This window comes from Oreochromis aureus, linkage group 9 (genome assembly GCF_013358895.1).
Source record: "Oreochromis aureus strain Israel breed Guangdong linkage group 9, ZZ_aureus, whole genome shotgun sequence".
Classification (NCBI taxonomy): domain Eukaryota; kingdom Metazoa; phylum Chordata; class Actinopteri; order Cichliformes; family Cichlidae; genus Oreochromis; species Oreochromis aureus.
In genome coordinates, this window is record NC_052950.1 from 5,044,759 (window position 1) to 5,050,158 (window position 5,400).

Below are 5,400 nucleotides of genomic sequence, written 5' to 3' on the forward strand. Positions count from 1 at the left end.
TGTGGATAAGATTTGCTATGGCTCTGACTAAAGACTTAAAGGTAGAAAAGTGCTCAAAACGCTTACAGATGAGTACTTGGAGGTGAGTGACATAAGTTTTTACTTCTGGTCTAATTTCTGAGTCCTTATCTGGTTCAATCAGGTCAAACATTCCACTCAGTTGTGTTGTCTCTGCGGCAGGATGGTGGATGAAGGGTGGTCCGGTGAACCAGGTGGACTTTTTTAGTTGGAATGCCGACAATGACCTAGACGCATGGTCTGCTGGATTTTCCTCTGTGCGCACATAATGCCACTGTTCTGGCTTTGATGACTGGCGAATGCGCTGTACTCTGTTCTGAACGTATGTGTAAAACCTTTTTGACTCATTACAGATGTAGCCAAGCACTACCTTACTGTCCGTATAGAAGTGCACTGCATCAAAGTCTAAGTCCAACTCATCTTGAATGAGGTCAGCCATTTCTGCTGCCAAGACGGCTGCACATAGTTCAAGTCTTGGTATTGTAGGTTCTGACAGGGGGGCGAGTTTTGCTTTGCCCATTATGAACCCAACTTCGGCCTTCCCATCTGTTTGAATTGCCTTTAAGTAGGCTACAGCTCCTATGGCCTTAGTAGATGCATCTGAGAATAAACACAGTTCCTTGCGCTTTGCTCGACTTAGTGAGGTGGGTGTGTAGGTTCTGGGAACATGTAGTTCTCTTAGATCCTGAAGGGAATTTCTCCACGTTTCCCATCTGCTTTGTTTGTCCTCTGGAAGGGGTACGTCCCAATCTGAACATTCCGAAGTAAGCTCTCTGAGTAGGGCCCCTCCTTGGATTGTAACGGGTACCAATAGGCCTAGGGGATCGAAGACGCTATTGACAGAGGACAATACGCCACGGCGAGTGAATGGCTTGTTTGAGTTGGCCACTGAGTAAGTGAATGTCTCTTGTTATTTCCCAAATGAGTCCAAGGCTTCGCTGGGATTGTGTCTCTTCACCACTTAAATCTAAGTTTTTAATGACAGGAGCACAATCTTCTGGGCAGAAGGCCTGCATAACTGCCTGAGAGTTGGAAATGAACTTATGCAGGCGCAGGTTGGATTCAGCGAGTGAGGCTTGTGTTCTTTGAAGCAAGTCTATAGCTTCAGCAGGAGAGGGGACAGAGATCAAGCCGTCATCTACATAAAAGTGCCTCTCCACGAACTTTACTATATCTGCACCATAGTCTTTCGAACCTGCTCTGATGGCCTTGCGTAGTCCATAAATGGCAACAGCGGGGGATGTTGAGTTGCCAAAAATGTGGACTTTCATCCGGTACTCGATAACTTCTTTGTTTAGGTCGTTGTCCCTATGCCACAGAAAACGGAGGAAGTTGCGGTGGTCTTTGCGTACCATAAAACAGTGAAACATTTGCTGTATATCTGCCATGATTGCAACACTTTCTGTCCGGAAGCGGAGAAGAACTCCGACAAGTGTGTTGTTTAAATCAGGGCCAGTAAGTAGGACATTGTTAAGTGAGACACCCAAGTACTGGGCGCTAGAATCAAAGACAACCCTGATCTGATTGGGTTTTTGTGGGTGGTAGACTCCAAATGTTGGAAGATACCAACACTCTTCTCCCTTTTCCAGTGGGGGGGCCACCTCAGCGTGACCATTGGAGAGGATTTTTTCCATGAAGGCCACATAATGCTCCCGCATTTCAGGTTTCCTATTAAGCGTGCGTTTTAAGGAGGAGAACCTTGTGGCTGCCTGCTGTCTGTTGTTTGGTAATTGCTGGCGGGGTTCCTTAAATGGAAGTGGGGCGACCCAACTGTTGTCCACGTCTCTGTACATAGCCTTGTCCATCATTTTTAGAAAGAGAGTGTCCTGTATTGAGTGAGCTGGTTTGTTGTCATTATCTGTCCGGTTAAAAACTGTTTGACTCAGAGTTTGTTCGGGCGCTTTACCTGGCCAGTTTGTGTGTGGCATTTCTTTGAGTTGCAGAAGGCTGTTGCATGGTTTGAAAACTGTAGGGCGGCCATTTTCCAGAACGACTGTCTTCAGGGTGCTGACTGTAGGCCTATGAACATTACCCAGACAGACCTCCCCAACTACAACCCACCCTAGGTCTAGGCGCTGGGCGAAGGGGGCATTATGGGGGCCGTTAATTCTCTGCCTGACCTTGTGTGCCTGTAAAACGTCTCTCCCTAGTAGCAGGAGTATTTCGGCTTTAGGGTCTAGCTCTGGGATGTACTTTGCTGTTTCGGAGGTGCGGCTGGTGTAGCACTGCGCTGGGAGTTGGGATTTCACTCCTATTGTTAGGAATGTCCTGACTCTCTATGAGCGATGGTAGAGGGATAACTACTGACCTATCCAGTGACTCGATATGGAAGCCTTCAGTTATTTTACCCCATGTTTCTACAACACCAGAGCATGTTCTAAGATTGTAGGAGAAAGGTTCACTTTTAATGTCAAAAAGTTCAAAGAACTCAGGCTTGGCTAAAGAACGATTGCTCTGATCGTCTAGTATTACATATGCCTTAACAGCTCTGTCCTTTAGGGTACACCCATGCAAGACATATCTTGGAACATGAACGTCCCCACTGACCTGGACCGCACACGTCTGTGCAGCTTGTTGTGACATCAACCGTGTCGTGACTGTTTTCTCTCTCCCCGCCATTCTCTTGTGCCGGAGGTGGAGCCTTGTTGGTCTGTGGTGGAGGACCAGGATCCCTGACTGCGTCGTGACTTGTGCTGTCACATTCAGAACACTTTACTGATGATTTGCATTCCTTCGCAAGATGAGTGTCTGAAGAACAGCATCTGAAGCATATTCCTTTCTCTTTGAGGAAGGCCTTCCTTTCGTCCAGTGGTTTATTCCTAAATGTTCTGCATCTTTTGAGCGGGTGTGGCTTGTTATGCAGTGGGCAGTTCCGGTCAAAGTCCTTGTTAGGGGGAGGAATATTGGTTTTGTGTACCATAATTGGTTTGCTGGAATTTAAGTTTTTTGCAAAAGGTTTTTCTGGTTTTAAGTTTTGCTGGTGGAAACTTGGATCATTGCGTTTCTTTGCCTCTTTACATATGAATTCACAGAAGTACTCAAAGGGTGGGAAACAGCCTTGGTTGTTCTCTTTATATTGAGAGCCGTGTGACATCCACCTCTCCTGAAGTCCATATGGGAGTTTGTCTATGATTGGGCTAATTCCACGAGAAGTGTCCAGATAGAGTAGACCAGGCAGATGGCCGTCTTCCTTAGCGCCTTGAATCTCTTGCAGTAAATCTCCTAGTTCATGTAGCTTGACATGATCTTTGACCGTTATTTTTGGGAAACTGTCCAACCGTTGGAAAAGTGACCTTTCGATTATTTCTGATGCTGCATAACATTCATTCAGTCTTTCCCATGCTTTGTATAGCGCTAATGTGGGGTTGTTGACATATACTGAACGTATGCGTTTCACCTGATCACTTGACTCCCTCCCTAACCACTTCGTCATGAGGTAAACTTCGTCATGGTAAACGAAGAGCACCATGCTCTGTAGTTCTCTGGCCTATCGTCGAACTGGTAAAGGCCTGAGATTATTAAATCTTGACGTGCCATGTATTGGGCAAAGGGCTCTGCTGGATTTGAAATGCTGGCTGTGGTGTTATAGTTATGTTGAGGTATGAATGGTGAGCTGCATGGGTTGTGAGAGGTATTTTGTTTCTCCACTTTAGGTTTTGTTTCACCTTTCAGCTGGCTGGGCTTATTTAGAGCAGCGATATTATCTTTGGTAAGCCTTGTTTCAGAGTTGATAGGTTGTGGCTCTAAATTGCCTTCTTCAGAGGGATGCCACGTTACAAATGTGTTGGGTGAACTTGCTTGGGGGCAAGAAGTGGTTGGTAATTTTTGTGGACTGGGAGATAGCTTGGTGTCCATTTGAGATCGTACATATTCATTTGTACGTTCTAATTTTACACTTTCTGATGGAGATTTTCTACTCTCAGGTTCTTCTTGTATTGCTTCAGCTTCCTCTAGCACTTCTGCTTCAGCTACAGCAGCATCAGCTTCCCTCTGTAATGTTAACACTTCTAATTCTGCACCTATTTTTGCCTTTTCCAGTTCGCTTTCAGCTTTTTCAACCTTTAACTGTGCTTCTTTTGTTGCATAGCATGCTCTCACCTTGGCAGCCTCTGCTTTAGCTCGAGCATGGGCAGCGCTTACTGCTGATCCGGATGAGCGGCTGCTCCTTAAACTGCGTGCAGACTTGTTGCTGGATGCCATTTTGACCGTGATGAATCATCAGTAGGCGCCTTTTCACTGTAGTGTTTTCAACAAGGATGTTGGTGACACCGAGTTAAACCACAAATGAAGACCCTGGAGTTTAGTTGCAGCTTGTTTAATTGTCTCCATGAACATGTGGTGAAAACTGAAATGACAGAAAATAAACTCCATTTCAACAGGTAGAAACATGTTTACATCAATAAAGTGCATTACTCTCACTAAGACATTCATGTTAGCAAAATATACATTAATATCCAAAGCTATCTGTATAAACTGTCATATAAAGTAACTTACGGCGTTCCAGCCTGATAATTCAAAGTAGATGGCATCTGATTACATCTCCATACTGCCTTTAGCATGTGGAGCCTATTTCTCAGCAAAAACCGAGTGCTTGACCAAAACCGGAAGTGCTTGACCGGAACCGGAAGTGCGCCGCCAGAACAGGAAATACATTTTAGCGATATTTTCCTTTTAACTAAAACGTATGTAAAGTATGAATTGTTCATTTTAACAACACATATTAATTTTTTAATGACAAATCTTTTTAGAATTATTTATTTCAAACTTATGAACCTATTTATTCAGAGAAATGCCTTAAGGGCAACACACCAACTTGTCTTCAGTGTTGGGGAGTAACGGAATACATGTACCGCCGTTACGTATTCAGAATACAAAATGTGAGTAACTGTATTCCGTTACAGTTACCGTTTAAAAAGGTGGTATTCAGAATACAGTTACTTTGTTGAAATAAATGGATTACACTGCGGTACTTCCCTGTTTCATATTGTCGCGGGTCAGGATTATTTGGGTTTGTTTGACAGCTACGTTCTGCTGTTCCAGGCGGCAGCGTTACGGTTTCCATGGTTACAGGGTGACGCGCTCTCTCTCTGCGTGTTTCCTGGGTGAGAGAGCGCCTTTTTGTTGTTGTTGTTGTGCTAAGCTAATAGACAGAATGCTACAGGCATAGCTCTAAAGAATGTAGCTTCATAGGCAGTGTAGTCCGTGCTGCAGGGAGAATGGACTGCCATACACGTTATGTGTCTGTGAGCGAGGGAGGGAGAGAAAGGAAGTCCGAGCTGTCACGGAGCAAAAACGGGAGCTGGAAGTATGTAAATATAATAATAACCACTGCAGCCAAGAAGAGTGCCTGACGAGCCCAGCTGTAAGTAAGCTATTAAGACT

At 44.8% G+C, this 5,400-nt stretch overlaps 1 long non-coding RNA gene across 1 annotated transcript; it reads right to left on the reverse strand.

Annotated features, from left to right (window-relative positions):
- Positions 1-4,317: 4,317 nt before the first annotated feature.
- Positions 4,318-4,819, reverse strand: LOC120441705. The gene is made up of 2 exons (XR_005614214.1): positions 4,513-4,819; positions 4,318-4,363 (listed from the first exon to the last, which is right to left on the reverse strand). It is a non-coding gene; the product is annotated as an uncharacterized LOC120441705 (long non-coding RNA).
- Between the last annotated feature and the right edge of the window lie 581 nt (positions 4,820-5,400).